Source organism: Microcebus murinus, chromosome 12, assembly GCF_040939455.1.
Source record: "Microcebus murinus isolate Inina chromosome 12, M.murinus_Inina_mat1.0, whole genome shotgun sequence".
Classification (NCBI taxonomy): Eukaryota; Metazoa; Chordata; class Mammalia; order Primates; family Cheirogaleidae; genus Microcebus; species Microcebus murinus.
Genome location: NC_134115.1, coordinates 63,685,502 through 63,705,338, shown reverse-complemented (window position 1 = coordinate 63,705,338; position 19,837 = coordinate 63,685,502). Strand labels below are relative to the sequence as shown.

Below are 19,837 nucleotides of genomic sequence, written 5' to 3'. Positions count from 1 at the left end.
GAAGAGACCTCCCAGGATCCCTCATGCCCCAGTCTGCTCTCTAAGGGAAGGATGGAATTCTGGTCCAGAATGCTGCTGGGGTGGGGTGTGAACCCGGGTCCCTTCCTCTACATCTTATTCCAGGGCTTCAGAATCCTTCTTCTCCCTGCAGTCCACCCCTGTCCCTCTGGCCCCAGCCTCCCACAATAGTATTCAATCCTAACTCAGGAACTATGTTTTTGTATTAACATTCAATAATTTTCTTGGAAGCACAAACGTCTTTACTGACACACTGAAATTGCACACGCCCTGGCTCTGATATTATCCTACATCCAGCTTTAAATGTGTGGCAAATATATCCCTGCATCCTATATAACCACTCACCTTAGTACTGCAAGAACATCTGTAATCTTAAATGTTATCACACCTAAGAAACACCCAATCTCCTGAATCAGAATAGGGAGACTAAATTCTTCACTATCGTCTACTCCTAAATGATGATTATTCATACAATTTACAGTAGCTATCCCATAGCACCAGTGTGATGAATTAATGATAATTCATGCCAACTGTTTAGTACCAAGGGCCTGCTACATACAAAGTGCTTAAAATTTAGCTATTATCATTACATACATTATCTTTCACAACAGTACCTGCGGATGTACTACTCCACGCCTCCCGCCCCAAATATCCCCCTATTTACACTATAGCAGCCCAGGCGTGGAGCAAAGGCGCCTTCCCAAGGTCAGTCGGGCAGGGATGAGATGCTCGGCCTTCATCCTCCAAGTGGGGGACCCCTCCCGTTACACCCCTGGACGGGCAATGGGGGTCTTAAGAGACAAGTACAGAAAAGCGCGGAGCACAGAGCCTGGCACACAGTGGGGACTCCGAGATGGGAAGCCCGCGGCACTGAGGGTCGTGTGGATCCCTCCCAAGCGGCTCCCCCGGCCCGGGGGTCCAGAGCCCAGCCGCCCCGCGCCTCGGTGCGCCGCGGAGTCTCCCCGAGGCCCGCGCCCTGGGGTTTTGTTCGCAGCAGGCCGGCCCCACTCACCGAGTCCCACCGCGGCGCGCGCGGGCGGCCGCCCGGCGCCCGGCCTGCAGAGCGAGGGTCGCAGCGGCTCGGCCCGCACGCCCGCCATGCCGGCCCGCCGCCCCCGCACGCCCGGCCCGCGCCCCTTCCCGCGCCCCCGCCCCGCCGCGGCCCGCCCGCACGGGAGCCTCCTACCTGCAGCGGCGGCGCGGCTGCCGCGGCGACCGGGGGAGGGGCCGGCGAGGCGCGGGCGCGGGCGGCCTCGGCTCCTCTCGCAGGCAGGGCGGCCGGAAGGGCCGCGGGCTCCGGAGCGCCGGGCGGCGGCGGCGCGCCCCCGGCCGGCCAGGCCCCGCCGCGCGCGCCGCGGCCACAAAGCCCCAGAGCCACCGCCCGCCGCCTGCCGGTGGGTCGGCGCGGAGGAGCGCGGGAGCGCGGCCCGCGCAGTCCCCACTCCCCCGAGCTGCGGCCGCCGGCCTCCCGGGGGCCTGGGGCGGGGCGCGGGGTGCCCCCCGCCCACCGGCCCGTCCGCACTGACCCCGCAGCTGACGTCCCCCGGCTGGCATCCCTGTGCTGATTTCGTTCCCTCTTCCCGCCTCGGCCGAGGAGCTCCTGAAACGGCCCGAAAAACTGTGTTTTATTTCTACCAACAACAACAAAAGAATGCATTTGTCACAAGAGATTTGGCGGCCATGGCCTCGAGTTACTTCTGTCCAAGCCCCCTGACCGAAATAGGCCCTTTTCTTTTGGGACTCTGTGATATTTGGGACAGCCAAACCCCCTATGCTGAGTTTATCACAGACTTTTGTGTTGTTTTTTTTTTAAATTGGCGGAATGTGCCTCCCCTAGGTTGCGCGCTTCCCCAGGGCCGGGACCGTGCCCTCTAGAGCCCGCGGCCTGGCTCAGACATTGGGCGCCAACTCGGTGGGAATTAGTGCGTGTGCAAATGAATGCACAGAAGATCAAACAACTGTCAGGACAAGGGACCCTTTTTTGCCTCTTCCACAAGCATGGTGGCTGGGTGTTTCTTTTGCCCTGGATCTACTGGAAAGATTCCAAGCCCAGAGAGGAGCAGGCAGGTCTGTTTAACTTTTTTTTTTTTAATTGAGGTGAAATTTACATAATATAAAATAAACCAGTTTAAAAGAAACAATTCAGTGTTATTTATCACATTCATAATGTTGAGCAACCAACACCTCTATCTGGTTCTGAAACTTCCGTCACTCCGAAGGGAAATCCTGCACTCATTAAGCAGTATCCCCACAGTTCCTCCTTTCCCCAGACCCCAGCACCACTGGTCTATTTTGTCTCTGTGATCTACCTTCATCTGGGTACTTCCTATAAATGGAATCTTATAATATGTGGCCTTTTGTGTCTAGGTGCTTTGACTTCCATAGCCTGTTTTCAAGGTTCATCCATGTGGTAGCAAGGATCAGTATTTAATTCCTTTTTATGGCTGAATCATATCCCATTGTATGTATATATCACGATTTGTTTATTCATTCACCGTTGATGGTATTTGGGTTATTTCCACTATTGGCTATGGTAACCATGCTGCTCTGAACACATCTATTCATGTATAGGTCTGAAAGTACTTATTTCTAATTCTTTCAGATATGCACCTAGGAGTGGAATTGCTGGGTCATGTGATAATTCTATGTTTAACTTTTTGAGGAACTGTCAAAAAGTTTTCCATAGCAGCTTAATGAAGCATTTTATATACCCACCAGCAATGTTTGAGGGTTCCAAGTCCTCCATAACCTTATCAACACTTGCTAGTTTCTGTTTTTTGATTACTTGAACATTTTTAAGACCACTGCCTGCCCAACTGGCTCCCATCAGCCCTACTAGCTCCTACTACCCACAGCCTAAAATAAAGTATGATCCAGGTCTTTGACTATATACAAAGAAACACCCAATTCTGCCCCCTAAAGCAATTGGGGGCAGAAGCACTAATAAAAAGAAAGACCCTAGACTAAGATCTATACTGGTCCTCATTCATTACTTTAACAATAATTTGTCTGGTGTCTGAGTGGCTTTGAAATTGTCCAGAGAGCCTGGAAACCGCTGAGGGAGCTGCTACAGTGTATTGGGAAACAAACTATGATACCCCACTGGAAGCCTAGGCTGGACACCATTTCCACTTGTTTTCCACTTAGTGCCACATTATAAGACCACAAAAATTTCCTTCTTAAATGAAGATACGGTTAAGAGAAAACTACTGGGGTATAAAATTAGGGCAATTGAGATCGAAACTTTGATTGATAAATGATACAGTATGGGAAAAGTACTAGATTTATGTGAACCAAATTAACCTCCTGAATCTCAGTTTTCTCATTCTCTAAGGTGGGAGTGATGATGCCTACCTGGCTGGATAGATGAAAGCTTATAGTCTTGACTTCAGTAAATGATCAGTGTTATTATTATTGATTTAAAATAATGACATGAGCCACATGTAGAAATGCTGCTAAGGAGACATGGAGAACTCATATGTAATCATGTGTCTCCTCTTCAAATTAAGAGAGTGGACTATCTTCACAACTAATATGGCAGGGTAACTACTCAGTCCTGTAATGTAGTTGCTTCCTTGCCAGCTCTCTCCTTGTTCCCTGACTTACTACAGCTACCTTGGACAAACTTTTTGACTCATCTGAATCATATCTGTAAAGTGGAATAATAATAACTACTTAGTAGGGGGTATGAAAATTCAATGAAATGTTTTATGTAAACGGCTTAGCACAGGGCAAGATACATAGAAATACTCAATAAATGTGAGCTGTTATTTTATTACCAATAATGAAGCCATTATAGGTGGGGCACGGTGGCTCACGCCTGTAATCCTAGCACTCTGGGAGGCTGAGGCAAGTGGATTGCTCGAGGTCAGGAGTTCAAAACCAGCCTGAGCAAGAACAAGACCCCATCTCTACTATAAATAGAAAGAAATTAATTGGCCAACTAACATATATATAGAAAAAATCAGCCAGGCATGGTGGCGCATGCCTATAGTCCCAGCTACTCGGAAGGCTGAGGCAGTAGGATCGCTTGAGCCTAAGAGTTTGAGGTTGCTGAGAGCTAGGCTGATGCCACAGCACTCACTCTAGCCTGGGCAACAAAGTGAGACTCTGTCTCAAAATAAATAAATAAATAAATAAAGCCATTATAACTTATCTTTAGAAATAAAGTGTTTAAAAGAAAAAGGGCAGGGTCTATACAGAGTCTAGTAAAAGAAAACCATAGACAATGGATCCATGTGGCTTGTGCCTTCCCCAAGTGCAAGGAGATCCATTCCCATGATGGAGATGAGTCTTGCATTGCACTCCATAGCTTGCTGAGAATAGCTCTACACATGGTCTCCCTTTTGCTAGGATCCAGGCTCACCAAGTGGTCTTGTTTGACATAGTAGTTGGTTTCAATGAAGTTTTCTTGAAGGTCAGAAAATGCTCTGAGCACTCAACTCGGAATACTCCAGACTTCTGAAAAAGTACATTTCTCTTTGAAAATTAATCTATTAGTGTTTACTTTATCTATCTGTCTGTTATGATTTTGACTGGCCAATCCAGTCTCCCCTAAAGTCTAAGTATGGGTATTAGAACCTCTTTCATCAGGCTCTTTTGTTGGAACAGACACTCATCCAAACTTGCTGTAGGAGAAGGATGTTTATCGAATCTTAGGTGAACTGAAAGACAGGAGGATCTCACAGGAACTTGAAACTCCCTAGGGAACCAATTTTTCTATCATTTGAGGTCAATGTGTCTTTCTATGTCTTTGCCTCTCCAACTTTGTTAGTCCCTCAGTCTCTTTCTTTGTCTTGTTACACTTCTCTTTGCATATGTGCTCCATTCTCTCCTATCTCTCAGCCTGCTTCCTCTGCTTACTTGTCCTTCTCTTGGTCATCATGGACATCCCAGCCCAGGGTTAATGAGGAAAGCTCTTTGTCTCTTGGTTCGTATTTACCCAGACAAAAAATGATGGGCCTGGCCCATCATTTCAAGCCAGGACAAAAGCTGGCAGCCTATGAATTGACTGCTTTTGGATTAGAAGTCCACTTTTGATCCAATCAGCTGTTCTGGGGTGGAGGGGAGATATCGCCCAGTACAAAAATAGCCACCCAGCACAGCAGGGCTGTAAGTGTGGGTATTCGCCAGAAGTTGGCATGTGTGGGTAGATACACAGAAATCATTCTATTAATATGACCATACTTTCTGAGCCAAAATTTAGGAAAAATAGTATTAAAATTATCTGGGATATACTCTCTGATGGTAAAGGCAATCTGGGAGATGTAGCTTAGATGCTGAAATATTGGAACTTCTGAAGTATTTTGATAGCTAATGACAATAATGGGACAAGATTTTTGAAATTGAGACTTTCCTGGAAAATCTTAGTCACTATACAATACCTACCTATACCTCAGAATCGTTGAGAGGATTAAATGAGTTTATATTTGTAAATCAATTTGATAGTTTCCATATAAATATTAACTATTATCATCACATAGTGGAGGACTGGATAGTCCTTGATCTATGCTGTTAGGCCTCCACCTATCCTGTTAGGCCATCCCTGACTACTAGTCAATCTGTCTCTTGCCACATTTCTCTTTAAAAACAACATCAAACAACAGCCAAGCAGGGGGAAGGATAGCTTTTAGGAAGCTCCAGGGAATGGCAGCAATGCCTCCTATGATTTTACCAGTATGTGCATAGAGCTGATCTTCTATCTCAACATCCCTTTCCCTAAGTTGGAGAAGAGTAAACCATTCTTCAGATTGCCAGATAGATCCAAATATCTTTTGTAAGACATGGGCATTGAGAGAAACTAAAATGCCTGAATCTATAGAATCCTGCTATCCAAGGAGCAAATGAGGGAAGAGGAATTTGGAGTGTTGAACAAGGGGCTACAGGTGGAACTGTGGAGAAACCAAAAGCTTGTGCTGAAAAGCAGCCTAGAAGAGTGGCAGGCCAGGAGATGGTGGGGGGACAGAGCCAAAATGAAATCCAGGCTTCGGGAAAATTCCAGGACTCATGGATTTCAAATGCCTACACTCCACCTTTCCCTGAGGCCCACTTTGTCAATTTTAAAATGGCTGGACTTGTAACATACTGGCCACTGAACTGGCTGGTGCCACAGCAATTTGATGGTAAAGTGGTTTTGGTGAGCATATTCCAAGCAAACCTTCAATACATGGACTCTGGAGATTGTTACTATTTCTTTTCGGAGTATCTGATTACTCTAAATAATTGGTACCTAGGCGTATTCGTTACTTATTACTATGTAACAAATTACTCTAAAATGTAGAGGCTTAAGTCAACAAACATTTATTATAGTTTCTGGAGGTCAAGAAGCAGCTTAGCTAAGCAGTTCTGCCTCAGGGTCTCTGCTAGTGTTGCAGTCAAGATGCCAGCTGAGGGAAGAGTCATCTGAAGTCTGGCTGAGATTGCAGAACACCCTTCCAAGATGGCTGTCACACACAGCTGCACAGCTGTGGCTGGCTGTTGATGAGATGGGTCGGGTTCTCTCCACGTGGGCTTCTCTATAAACTTGAATATCCTCACAAAAGGGCAACTGACTTTCCCCATAGCAAAATATTCATATACGTATCTTAAAATCTTCACACCAGGTATGGCAGCTTTGTTCTCTGTGTCAAGTTAGCTAAGCTGGAACTATATTTCCCAGAATCCTATTCCCTGTATAGTTCTGGTTTCGTCTGGGCCATGAGACATTTTGGGTGAGATTTGGAAGGTGGAGATTTGGAAGCAGGAGACATGTCTTTCACACTCTGAAGGTCTTCCTGGGAAACCGGCAGTGGAGTAGCCCACACATCTTGTCAGCGGCCTCCTGGCTAACCTTATTGCCACGGGGCAGCGCCTGGTCTGGCAGCTCCTGCGGCTTCTCTGTGCCTGTGCCATGAGGAAAGTATGAGCATCAAGGTTGGAGTTGGCGAGAGACAGAGGCAGGTTCCAGTTTGTCCTCATGGGTTCCAGTGTTCCTTGTGGGCCACAGTTTGTCTCCGCAGGTTCCAATTTGTCCTTGATCTTGTCCATATTCAGCTTCCTTCCCAGCTGCCAATCTGGCTGACCTACAGTGACTTCGGGCTCAGCACTAGACTCAGAGGCAACAGCAGTCTGCACAGACTGCGGCCACAATGCTACAAGCCTGTGTTAGTTTTCGTAAAGCTGCTCGAAACTGTTCTATTATTGCTAGGCCTGTTCTACCACTCAGAGAACTGTTCTGTGAAACCTTAGGGTAGAGGGTTAATGTCTGAGAAATGAAGAGTTTGGTTTAGGTCCCTAATGACTGTTTCAACATTAGTTGCTACTACCTTTGTCCTTTCACTCAAATTTCTAACTCAGCGATTCCATCTCTTGGTGCTTCTTCTAGAAAAATACTTGCTTGTGATTACAAAGGGGCATGGTCATTGCAGCTTGGATAGTAGAAAATAAAGGAAGGCAGGAGGAGGCAGAAAGACAGAGAGAGAGAGGAACATTGGAAGCAACTTAAAGGTTCATCAATAGGAGAATGTATCAAAAACTGTGGTATTTCATAGGACTGATGAAGCATTGTATTGACATATGCTGTTTTGGTTTGCTTATTTTTGGTTTGCTTTGGTTTTGCCAAGCCATTTTGACTCCATGATTTTAAAGCTGGTGAACATTTTAATCCTAGGCACATTCTCACCCAAGGACATTTTGATGCAACCGATTGCTCTTAACTCTACCAAAAATAAGAGCACTTAGTATCACAGACGAAACTAAAAAAGCAACAGATCAATGGAAGATGATGACAAGATAATGTTATCCCTCTGGAGCATCTCAAAGGATTAGCTTACAGTGTTCTCATAAATTAAGAATTAAATATAAACTATCAGTATTTTATCCAATTCATAATAAATATTTCTGGTAGAAATCATATCACATAAAATTGACAATGGCTAAAACTGCACATGATAAATGTTAGATCTGCTAACTTTGACTTGGGAAAACAGGACTTGCTGGAAATACTGACTATAAATATTACTAACCATGGCAGAAACACTAATCAATAAATTTAAAATAGAAAATTTTCACAGAAAAGAATTTATCCTATTATTTCCATTAATTATAATTTCACTGAAATTTTATTTTATATATATATTTATTTATTTTCAGTGAAATATTAAAATCTAAACATTTGGAAATTGTTTAACTGTGCTAGCTGATCAAGGAATTAAATGAGATTAATAGAGTTGTCTCCAGAAAATATATTCTCAACAAAAATTTGTGAATATGGTATAATAGTGATTGACATTTTTATGTTCATAAACTTAGATTCAAAATGTCCTTGGGTCAAAAAAAAAAAAAATAGGGTAAAAATAGCAGGGTCAAAATCCCTGGCATTAAAAAGTCCTGTTTCTCTCCATAAACCCCATGCTCTACCACAATTATTCTTTCTCAGTTCTTAGGAGTTAATTCTTGGCCAGGGCAGAGGCTCATGCCTGAAATCCCAGCATTTTAGGAGGCTGAGGTAGGATGATAACTTGAAGCCAGGAGTTTGAGAACAGCCTGGACTACATAGTGAGACACTCCTATCTCTATAAAAAATTAAAAAATCAAATTAGCCAGGCATAGTGGTGTGCACTTGTAGTCCTAACTACTTGGAAGGCTGAGGCAGGAGGAATGCTTGAGCCCAGGAGCTCAAGGCTATAGTGAGCTATGATGACACCACTGCACTCCAGCCTGGATGACAAAACAAGACCTTGTCTCTAAACAACAACGACTAAAAGGAGTTAATTCTTACAATTAGTTCTAATGATTTCATGGATCTGAGCTGAGCATTGTCAATTCTCCCAGGACCCATACACTAAAGAGTAAAATTCTACTCACAGGCAGCATTCTTATGTGTCTCCTCTTGATGTCTTCTTTTCCTGGACTTCTGTTTCAGATTTCTTGTCTAATCTGATAGAAAGGTTTTTGTCTGTCTTTGCTAGAGTCTTCATATATTGAGGACTGTGTTTATTTTTTGATGGTAGTTCTTGGCTGTCACACAGAAGTGTGGTGCCCACAATTTCATCTTCAGCCAATTAACTTTTCAATCTCCTCACACCCATACAATGTCCACAACCACTCCTCAGGCACTTAGTGATGCAGGTGTTAACTCCCAGACCCTTTGGTAATAAAAATCCTTCTGATTGGATAATAAAAAAGAATGGCTACAATTTATTGTGTGTCTCCTGTATGCCAGACACTGTTCCAAGTACTTTACATACATTGTCCATGTAATCCTTAGACTGTATTCAAAGCCAGGAGGAAGGGATAAGATCCCTAAGCAAAAGGGTACTACAGAGCAGTGGTTCTCAAAGGGTGATTCTGGGCCAGCAGGGGCACCTTGAGCTTGTTAGAAATGCAAATTAATTTCACACAGATCCTGCCCCAACCAAAACCTCTGAGGCTGGGCCCCAGGGAAGCTGCTCTAACAAACTCGCCAAGTGATTCCTTTGCACTTTGAGAACCACTGCTGCAGAGTTAGGATAAGAAAGGAGGGTCCAGGGTATACTGATCAAAATCCCCAAAGTATTTTTCATGGAATTTAACAAGTCGATTCTAAAATTCTTCTGCAGCTGGGCAGGGTGGCTCATGCCTGTAATCTTAGCACTCTGGGAGGTGGAGGTGGGTGGATCGCTCAAGGTCAGGAGTTCAAAACCAGCCTGAGCAAGAGCAAGACCCCATCTCTACTAAAAATATAAAGAAATTAATTGGCCAACAAAAATATAGAAATAATTAGACTGAGCGCGGTGGCTCATGCCTATAATCCTAGCACTCTGGGAGGCTGAGGCAGGTGGATTGCTCGAAGTCAAGAATTTGAAACCAGCCTGAGCAAGAGAGAGACCCCGTCTCTACTATAAATAGAAAGAAATTAATTGGCCAACTAATATATATATAGAAAAAAATTAGCCAGGCATGGTGGCGCATGCCTGTAGTCCCAGCTACTTGGGAGGCTGAGGCAGGAGGATTGCTTAAGCCCAGGAGTTTGAGGTTGCTGTTAGCTAAGCTAATGCCACGGCACTCACTCTAGCCTGGGCAATGAAGTAAGACTCTGTCTCAAAAATAAATAAATAAATAAAATAAAATTCCTCTGCAAGAGAAAATGGTCAAGAATAGAGAAAAATTTGTCAAAAGAACATTCTGTCAGATCAAAGAAGAAATCCAAAACAGAACTCCAGGAAAAGAAGACATCAAGAGGAGAATACATAGGAATGCTGCCTAACTGGTAGAATTTTACTCTTCAGTGTATAGGTCTTGGGAGAGTCGACAATCCCTAGCACAGATCCATGAAATCAAGATGGCATTTGCCCTACCAGATAGTATTTTATAAACTTATAGAAGTTAAATCTGCATGTTGCTATACAAGAATAGACAATTAAATCCAAAGAATAAAATAGAGCCCAGAACAGACTTTTAGACATGTAGGATTATTGTAATAGTATTCCTACCCTGCATCATATAAAAAGAAACATTCCAGGTGGATTTTTAAATTGCATGTGCCAAGGTGGGAGGATCGCTTGAGGCTAGTTGTTCAAGACTTCCCTGAGCAACATAGAGAGATCTTGTCTCTACAAAAAATAGAAAAATTAGCCAGGCATGGTGGCATATGCCTGTAGTCCCAGCTACTCAGGAGGCTGAGGCAGGAGGATTGCTTGAGCCCAGGAGTTTGAGGTTGCAGTGAGCTATCATGATGCCACTTCACTCTAGCCAGGCAATAGAGTGAGATCCTGTCTCAAAAAATTAATTAAGTAAATTAAATTAAATTACATGCAAAAAATTATATAAGTATTAAAATACAGAGCTTGTCTGTATTATCAGAAAAGAAAATACAGGCTGGGGGGCAGTAATCATGCCTGAAATCCCAGCACTTTGGGAGGCCAAGGCAGGAGGATCACTTGAGGCAAGGAGTTCAAGATGAACCTGGGCAACATAGTGAGACCCCTGTGTCTACAAAAAAATATTTTTAATTAGCTGGGTGGAGTAGAGTGTGCCTGTAGTTCCAGCTGTTTGGGAGGCTGAGGTAGGAGGATTGCTTGAGCCCAGGAGTTCCAGATTACAGTGAGTTATGATTGTACCACTGTACTCCAGGTTTGGACAAGAAAATGAGACCCTCTCTCTTAAAAAAAAAAAAAAAAAAGGAACTATATACAACAGAGTCCTCAAATAATGCTGTTTCCTTCAATGTTATTTTGTTATAACATTAAGGAAAAAAAATAGCTGGCTTCCTTATAAGTTTTTTTGTTTAAAGTCTTAGTTTCCAAGACACTATTGAAAATGTTAAGTGAGGACATACTGTACTTATGTAAAATACAAAAAGCAAAGCCATACTGGACAGGAATGATAAATTTGATTATATAAGAATTGACTTCTACACACACAGCTCCCAGATCTTGGTTTCTAGTATCATTCTCCAATAAAAGGGACCAGGATTCCTTGAAAAAATGGTTGATTCTAGGACCTGTGTAGGAAATATACAAGATAAGCCTCAGGCATTTTGTAGTGCTAGAAAGTAAAAAAAAGCTAAAAATACACACACACACACACACACACACACACACACAACTATGGAGATGTGCTGATGGGATGCAGGAGCCAATTGAAAGTGCTTCCAATGGCCAAAGCTGGAACAATTTGAGCAACAAAATAAAAAAAAGTAGTATTGAATTATAACCCAAAGTATTAAATAAATAACCATGGTCCATACTGATACAAATGACTGAATAAATAAATAAATAGAGAAGAATAGGCAAATCTCCCATGAAGAATTCCACATCATCTATTAATATGAAGATATTCCACCCACAAGTAGGTGGAACATAACTCTGCACTTAGTAAGTGTGGGCTGTGTAGTGACTTCCTTTAAAACGGTGCAGTATGGAAGGGGAGGGGGGAAAGAGTAACTTTACAGTGGAGAAACCCAGCAAATACTACCTCAGTCAGGTGACCAAGATTAATAGCACTAGTGATAAGTCATGCCGATAGTCTGTACCCTTGACATGATGTGATGAGAATGGCACTTTACCTCTGTGGTTTTCCTCCCCAAAACCCAAACCCTAGTCTTATCAAAAGAAAAACATCAGCCAAATGCCAACTAAGGGACATTCTACAAAATACTTCCTCAAAGCATCAAGGTCATCAAAAACAAGGAAAGTCTGAGAAATGCTCACAACTAAGAGGAGCATAGAAGACATGATGACTACATTAATGTGTTATTGAGGATTGGACCATGCAAAAGAAAAAAGACATTATGCAACAACCAAGGAAATCTGATAAAGTATGGGCTTTAGTGCTAATAACATATCTACTATATTGGTTCATTAATTATGGCAAAGATGCCACACTAATCTAAGATGTTAACAATAGGGAAACTGGGTTTGGGGTATATAGGAATACTCTATACTGTCTTCACAATTTTTCTGTAAATCTGAAATTATTCAAAAATAAAAAGTTTATTTTTAAATATTGACATCTATGTGATAAAAACATCTTTAACAACATTAAAAGACAAGAAAATCAAAACAATGAGGTACTATTTTCAGACATCAGAGTCACCAGAATTTAAAACTGGTTGGAAAAATGGATTTTCTTACATTCTGATGCAAGTGTAAATTGATAGGCCCTTTTTGGAGGGCAGTAGCTATTAGAATTTGAAATGTGCAATCCTAAGTATCTAGAGAAATACTACTTGCAAAAATGGAAAAAAGGGCAGGCACAAGGGTTTACTGAAGCATCATTTAAAAATAAAACAATAAAAACTTAACATTTATCAAAAGGGAAATGATTAAATAAGCTATGGAATAGTCACAGTGTAGAACACCATATTTCACTGACTCCAGGATATCATCAATTATAGACTTCATTATTTTATGTATCATTAAGTAAGAAAAATACTCCTAATTAAACTATGACACAAAGCTTTCTTACCATTTATAATTTTTATTTCATACTTATTGAAAAAGCTAATTGAGACTTAGGACATAGATTTTAAATTTCATATCATCCTTGTGCATACATTAAAAAGATGCATAAAATAAATTGATTAAGGCACAACTAAAGCCTCAGGGTCTGACCCTTCTGAATAATTTTTGGACTCAGAATCATCAATATTCCAGGCTGCTAACCTCCATTCTGCAAGTTTTGATGCATACCCAGCAGGCAATGACAGCTACATCACTAGTGCTGCCTAGCTGACAGCCACTGTAAGATGCATACCAATTTGAGAGATCGTGAAATGTGAATAAGAAAGTGTGCCTTAGAATAATGAAACAAGAGTATTGTGCAGGAGCTAAAGGAATCAGGGAACTTCATACATGCCACCATCGAAAATTCTGATTCATATTGCTAAGAAAAAATTGCAAGTTGCCAAAAATAATACCCAGTTTGAGCACATTTATGGAAAAAAGCAAAACAAACCTCTCTCTCTATATATATATCTGGGACAGACATTGAAGATTTGGTTACCCACATTCACAATTGCCCCTTACTGTGCCATTCTGTACTTTAGATCTTGAAAGTAACTTTCCCAGAGTCCCGTTGAGAGGTCATGTAATAAAGCTCTGGCCAAGGAGTTGTAGGCAGACATTCCCCTAGGCTTCCTGTCCTGAATGAAAACGTAAAACTTCACAAGAAGATGACTTTTGGCCTCTTCTGTCTAGTACATAGACACAATTCCTAGAGTAACAGCAATCATCTTATGACTACAAGGACAAAAGCCAAATGCTGAGGGTGGCAAACTGAAAGAGTCTAGTCTCCCGATGACATCCTACTGATCCTATTGGCAAAGAATCAATTTGTCAATAGGCTTTTGGAAACTGAGACTTTAAGAGAAACAACAGATAAGGAAACCAATTTTTTTTTTCCTTAGGATAAGTAAACGAAATATTTTTTCTCATCATCATTATAAGGAAATGACATTGGAGGAAATAATGATATTTGAGGACCTGCTATATTTCCTTTTCCAATGATACAAACAAATTCTGTATTTTAATTTAATACTTGTATCATTTTTTTACATATAGCTTTGAAATCCATCTGGAATCTTTCTTGTTATATGATGCAGAGTAGGAGGAGCCTGCGGAGCTGAACTACCACGCATGGCATGGCCACTGTTCTGCCACCTACCCCTGGGCTTCTTTGTTTTTCTTTCTGTGTAAAGTAAAGCTTACCGTTTTAATCTTTTTTTTTTGAGACAGAGTCTCACTCTGTTGCCTGGGCTAGAGTGCCATGGCATCAGCCTAGCTCACAGCAACCTCAAACGCCTGGGCTCAGGCAATCCTCCTGCCTCAGCCTCCCAGGTAGCTGAGACTACAGTCATGTACCACCATGCCTGCCTAATTCTTTTTCTATATATTTTAGTTGCCCAATTAATTTCTTTCTATTTATAGTAGAGATGGGGTCTCTCTCTTGCTCAGGCTGGTTTCAAACTCCTGATCTTGAGCGATCCTCCCGCCTCGGCCTTCCAGAGTGCTAGGATTATAGGCGTGAGCCACTGCGCCCGGCCCATTTTAACCATTTTTTGAGTGTGCAATTTAGTGGCATTAAGTACATTCACATTGTTGTGCAACCATTATCACCATCCATGCAGATGTTTTTCACCATCCCAAACTCTGTACCCACTAAACACTAACACATCCTTGCTCTGCTCCCAACCTCCAGTAACCACTATTATACTTTCTGTTTTTATGTATTTGACTATTCCAGGTACCTCATATGTTAAATCATACAACATGTGTTCTTTTGTGTCTAGCTTATTGCACTTAGCATAATGCCTTTAATGTTTACCCATGCTGTACCATACATCAAAATTTCGACTCTTTTTTAAGGCTAACATTCCATTGAATGTGTTTGTTAATCATTCATATAGGGACATTTGTATTGTTTTCCTGACTTCTTTTTGAATAAGACTACTGAACTGCTTCCTTTTGTTGGGTTTTCATTTTCTTGTAGCCAAATAAATTCTTAACTACTACAAGTCATACATGTGTAGAGATACATGGGTAAAAATATCTGAAAAATGCACACTGCACAGGATAACTCGAGGTGAGAGTAGGATAGGGGCCATACTGTTTTTTCCTTTTTAAAATCAGAACACTTTACAGTCTGAATTTTATTTGAATTTTCTGCTACTTATCATGTTCTCTTGTAGTTCCCAAGGATTGCCAGCATAATAGTTTCATACTAAAGATCCTGACATACACATTATGATGATTATTAATGACAATGATTATAATAGCACTTACCATTTATTGAGCCTTTTCTGCGAACCAGGCACTGTGCTAAGCACTTAACACTCACTATCTCATTTAACGTTCACAAAAGCCCTGTGAGGCATATGACTATTATCAGCTCCATTTTATATAGGGAGACACTTAAGCTTGGACAGGTAACTTACCCAAGGCCACACGGAGTTACATCAGACTTCGGAACCTGGGTCCATGTCACCACAAAGCACTAGTTCTTTACATCTAACCTTAATTGGAAAAAAAAGCAAAATCAATAGACTTAACGTGAAGAGTAAAACAGGCATTGCGTGTAAACTCAGGTCAGTCCCTGGTGGGTTCTCTTTGAGTACCTTCTGGATACACACCACCCAGCCCAGCCCGACACGCACGAACCCAGCGGAGCCAGACCAGACTCCTGTTCTGATCCTTTCCAGATTTTCCTTGTCGCCGCAGCCTGAGCTCCGCAGGCTCCTCCCCTCCTTGGCCGCTGGCTCCTCCTACGCAAGCGCACTGTGACCCGGAACTGGGCCGGATTCCGCGAGTCCCCGGCGCGGCGGCTTCAGGGCAGAGGGAGCGCGCCCGGGAGCCGCGCGGACGGTGGGCAGGGCTTCTGTGTAAACCCCAGAGTCACGCGGGCTTTGGGTCTGCGGAGTAAATGGCATGGATGTCGCTTCACAAGTGGAAGGAGTCGCAAGAAATTTCAATTGCCCAAGTGTTTCATTCACCAATCCATTTATTCCAGAAATATGTATTAGTGAATACTATGTGTGGCACCCGCCTCGTTGAAAGGGGGCAGCGAGCGAGAGAGAGGAGAAGAGAGGAGAGAGAGAGAGTAAAGACTGTCTCATTGTAGCAAAATGCTGTTTATTTTGGGCATCTGGGTGCAGATGAGTGGAGGCCAAAGAGCATGCACACTGAGGGAGGGGAAAGCCTTGGGTTTTACAGAGGGTTTTTTAGGGGGGAGTACCTGGGCCAGAACAGCCACTGCAATAAAAAAAAATTTTTTTTTTAAACAACCAATTTCTGGGACCCCAGGATCAGTCGCACCCAGCAAAGATAAGGAGGAGGGTGGTTCCCTCCTTATCAGGGGGGATAGGAATGCTGGCTGCAGCTGCTGTTAGGTTTATAACCTCTAGGGACTCTACAGACTCCCATGGCTATTTCACAAACCTCAGTTTCTTTCAGTTTCCTTTAACCGCGTTCTGTGTCCCATACGTACTTTTCGAGTTCCCACCTGGAACAAACCTAACACCAACTTCATGGGAATAGTTGTTTAACAAATTGTACAAATACTCAGCTTTGAAACTACTTTTGGGGGGGGGGCGAGGGGAAAGACAGGGTCTTGCTCCGTCCCCCAGGCTGGAATGCAGTGCTACCGCTACCGTCATAGCTCACTGTAACCTCCAACTCCTGGGTTCAAGCAATCCTCCTGCATCAGATTCCCCAGTAGCTGGGACTATAGGCACACAGCCCAGGCCAGCTTTTTGTTTTTGTTTTGTGTTTCAGGGACAGGGGTGTCCGGGTAGGTATCTCTATGTTTCCCAGACTAATCTTGCGCTCCTGGCCTGAAGCAGTCCTCCCACCTAAGCCTCCTAAAGTGCTGGGGTGATACGTGTGAGCCACCACACTGGGCCTGAAACCTGTGAACTAAAATAAAATCTTAAGGCTTTCCCAATTTACCGGCTGACTGAATGGACCCCTCTTGGCCAAAGAGGTATCCTAAAAGTAAATTGCCTACCACAAGGAAGGAGGTCAGACATGCCTCATCATACCCCCTTCCTTCTTGGAGACATCCTTTGTAACAGATTAACAGGCCTAAGGGTATACAAGACAAACCTGCAGGCCCCCCATTTACACAACAAATATATGTCAGGTGGCTTGTCTTTAACAGATCTTATCTTAAAATATTCCAAGCCTAAATGCAAATCAAAACCACAATGAGATATCACTTAACCCCAGTGAGAATGGCCTTTATCAAAAAGTCCCCAAACAATAAATGCTGGCATGGATGCGGAGAGAGAGGAACACTTCTACACTGCTGGTGGGACTGCAAACTAGTTCAACCTCTGTGGAAAGCAATATGGAGATACCTTAAAGCGATACAAGTGAATCTGCCATTTGATCCAGCAATCCCATTGCTGGGCATCCACCCAAAAGATCCAATGACACTCTACAAAAAGACACCTGCACTCGAATGTTTATAGCAGCACAATTCATAATTGCAAGGCTGTGGAAACAGCCCAAGTGTCCATCAATTCAAGAATGGATTAATAAAATGTGGTATATGTATACCATGGAGTACTATTCAGCTGTAAGAAACAATGGTGATATAGCACATCTTATATTTTCCTGGTTAGAGCTGGAACCCATACTACTAAGTGAAGTATCCCAAGAATGGAAAAACAAGCACCACATATACTCACCAGCAAACTGGTATTAACTGAGCAGCACCTAAGTGGACACATAGGTACTACAGTAATAAGGTATTGGGCAGGGGGGAGGGAGGAAGGGGGTGGGTATATACATACATAATGAGTGAGATGTGCACCATCTGGGGGATGGTCATGCTGGAGACTCAGACTTGTGGGGGGAGGGGGGGAAAGGGCATTTGTTGAAACCTTAAAATCTGTACCTCATAATATGCCGGGAAAAAAAAATATTCCAAGCCTTTAGAGAGTTAACCAATTGTCCCTGCCCCCCCTCCCCCCAGAGTCTCACTCTCTTGTCTGGGATAGAGTGCCATGGCATCAACCTAGCTCACAGCAACCTCAAACTCCTGGGCTCAAGCAATCCTCCTGCCTCAGCCTCCCGAGTAGCTGGGACTACAGGCATGTACCACCATGCCTGGATAATTTTTTCTATGTATTTTTAGTTGTCCACCTAATTTCTTTCTATTTTTAGTAGAGATGGGGTCTCACTCTTGCTCAGTCTGGTCTGGAACTTCTGAGCTCAAAGGATCCACCCGCCTCTGCCTCCCAGAGTGCTAGGATTACAGGCATGAGCCACTGCACCTGGCCCCAATTGTCTTTAAGCAATTACAAGTCAAAGAATCTTTAAACCCGCCTGTAACTTGTAAGCACCCCCCTTTGAGATGGCCCACCTTTTTGGGCCAAACCAATGTATGCCTCACACGTATGATTTATGAGTTTACCTGTAATCCCTGTTTCCCTGAAATGTATAAAAACAAACTGTAACCCAGCCACAGCAAGTCCACTTGCTCAAGGCTTCTTGGGCATGGGTCTGGGTCATGGTCCTCAAATTTGGCTTAGAATAAATCTCTTTAAAATTATTTTACAGAGTTTGGTTTCTTTCTCATTGACAAATCACATTCTTTTATTTCTGGAATATATGGTTTTTAACTCTTAAGAAATAGCCTGTGTGTGTGTATAATTTGATAATTCCCAGTTTCAAAAAGCTTTTCATCCATCCAGCATTATAAGCAAGTATAGCAATCTGGTAGATTCCTTGAAACTGTCCCCACCCGCACATTTCCAAATCCAATATATTATCAAGACAATTTTATGTCCCCCAATTTCTCAAACTTGTCTGTGTCACACCATCTCCACCCACCACCTTAGTCCAAACTCTTACCTTGATTACTACTATACCCACTTTCAATTTCATTTTTCTTCTTTATCCATTCTCCCAAGGCAGAGTAACTTTCTTGATATACAAATCGAATCTGTCATTGGATGCCTAACACCTGTTAATGATTTACCGTTGTTTCAAGGATAAAAACCAAAATCCTCAGTGGGACTTGCAACGTGATCCTGCCAAAACCTTAAGTCTCTTTTATTCTGTTTTCCACTCTCTGCCTTTCTGTCTCACCCACTGACCTTCTTTCAGTTCCTTAAAAACACCCTCCTGCCTCAGGAACTTGGCACATGCTATTCCTACTGCTTTGTGTGTTCTTTTCCTTGCTCATCGCATTCTTAACACCTACACACCCTCTAGGTCTCAGATTCAGCATCACTTCTTAAGAGAAACTTTCTCTTTGACTCCCAGACCAAGTCATTACAAAGATAAATTCCGGACTCCCAGCCTGGCACAGTGGCTCACGCCTGTAATCCTAGCACTCTGGGAGGCCAAGGCAGGAGGATCACTTGAGGTCAGGAGTTCCAGACAAAGATAAAATCCACCAAGTAAGCATGATTAAAGCAAAAAAGTGTGTGTGTTGAGAATTCCATTTGCTCTTCCAAGCGCACGCTTCGCTTTTCTCTGCCATGCTTTGTGCCCAAGGAGTCTGACCTCCGTGCACTACACCAACATCTCCCTGCCCCTCTGGCCAGTGGGAAGCACAGGTAAGAGTTCAGGCCAAGTGGCAGTTTCCAGTTGTTTATACTCTGTTCCCTCCAGGGCCGCTCCAGGCTGGCTGCTCCTCAACTAAGAGCCAGCGACAGCTTCTGGCAGGTGGCTGTCTCCATGGAGCTTTCTTGCCTCCAAGTTCCAGGAACTGCCCCTCCTCCTCCTCCTCCAGGCTAAAGGGTGCCAGCAGCGGTGCTGTCACATGTGCATTATTACTTGTGGTTCGCCTAATCCCCGCCCACTCTGTTGTAAACAGTTCTTGTATTTAACACTCCTCCAATTACCCTCTT

At 43.1% G+C, this 19,837-nt stretch overlaps 1 protein-coding gene across 5 annotated transcripts in view; it reads right to left on the bottom strand.

Moving 5' to 3' along the window:
• MSANTD3 (Myb/SANT DNA binding domain containing 3) overlaps positions 1–15,491 on the bottom strand; it is a 35,307-nt gene extending 19,816 nt beyond the window's left edge. Inside the window, exons 1-2 of one of the 5 annotated variants that reach the window (XM_076008879.1) lie at positions 15,413–15,491; positions 8,863–8,934 (exon numbers count right to left, since the gene is read on the bottom strand). The gene's annotated coding sequence lies outside the window, so the exon portion shown is untranslated. Of the gene's footprint in view, positions 1–1,030; positions 1,171–1,204; positions 1,433–8,862; positions 8,935–15,412 lie in introns of those variants that run through there. The other 4 variants (XM_012768986.3, XM_012768982.2, XM_020289369.2 and 1 more) reach the window with 4 other exon arrangements.
• Between the last annotated feature and the right edge of the window lie 4,346 nt (positions 15,492–19,837).